This window comes from Cebus imitator, unplaced genomic scaffold (assembly GCF_001604975.1).
Source record: "Cebus imitator isolate Cc_AM_T3 unplaced genomic scaffold, Cebus_imitator-1.0 Scaffold329, whole genome shotgun sequence".
Lineage (NCBI taxonomy): Eukaryota > Metazoa > Chordata > Mammalia > Primates > Cebidae > Cebus > Cebus imitator.
Window position 1 is genome coordinate 3,314,204 of NW_016107644.1, and position 1,240 is coordinate 3,315,443.

Here is a 1,240-nt window from a genome sequence, read left to right on the forward strand (position 1 = left end):
TGTCCTGGCTGGTCTCGACCTCCTGGGCTCATGCTTTCCTACCACCCTGGCCTCCCAAAGTGCTGGAATTAGAGGCCTGAGCCACCACACCCAGTTCGTTCATTTTTCTTTCTTTCCAGTCTATTCTTTTTAGCCTATCTTGGTGTTTATATTTAACATTCATTTCTTGAGGTAGCTTATAGTTTGTGTCTCACTTTTTAAATATATTTGATAATCTCTGCCTTTCAATCTGAGTTTAGATCATTTCTATTTAATGTAATAATTGGTATTATTGGGTTTAAATCCACCATCTTGCTATTTGTTTTATTTGTCCTGTCTTACCTTTGTTCCATTTCCACTTCTTTTCAGCTTTCTGATGGATTGATCAAGTATGTTTTAGTATTCTGTTTTATCACCACTCATAGCTTATTAACTCTTTTTTTTTTGTAATTTTAAAAATGTTTTTCCTAGGATTTATAACATGCATTTTAACTCGTCATAGTCTACCCTCACATAATGTGGTGGCATCTCACATCCAGTGTAAGAGCCTCCTCACAGCAGGGTGTTTTCACTTCTCCCTCCCACCCTCTGTGTTGTTGTTGTGATGTTTCACATATGCATTTGTTTTAGGGCTTGGTATGGTGGCCCATGCCTGTAATCCCAGCACTTTGGGAGGCCAAGTCTGGAAAATTCTTGAGCCCAGGAATTCGAGAGCAATCTTGGCAACTTAGTAAGACCCTATCTCTACAAAAAATTCAAAAATTAGCCAGAAATGGTGGTGTGCACCTGTAGTCCCAGCTACTTGGGAAGTGGGAGAATCACTTAAACACGGGAGGTTGAGGCTGCAGTGAGCCATGATCATGCCACTGCACTCCAGCCTGAGCAACACAGCGAGACCCTGTCTCTAAAGAAAAGAAAGAAAATATGTGCAAAACCTAAGAAACTATACAGAATAGTCAAGCCATTTAAAAAGAACCAAATGGAAGTTCTAAAAGGAAAGTTTTAATTTAGTTGAAATTTTAGTTGAATTTTAATTTCAACCAAATTAAAAACTTAGTATGCAGCTTTAACAGAAGATTATAAATAACTGAAGAGAGACTTCATGAGCTAAAAGATAATTGTGAATAAAGTACAGAATGCTGCCTGGAAAGACACAGATATGGAAACCTGGATGAAGGGTTAAGAGACATAAAGGCAGGCCGGGCGCGGTGGCTCACGCCTATAATCCCAGCACTTTGGGAGGCTGAGGCGGGTGGATCAC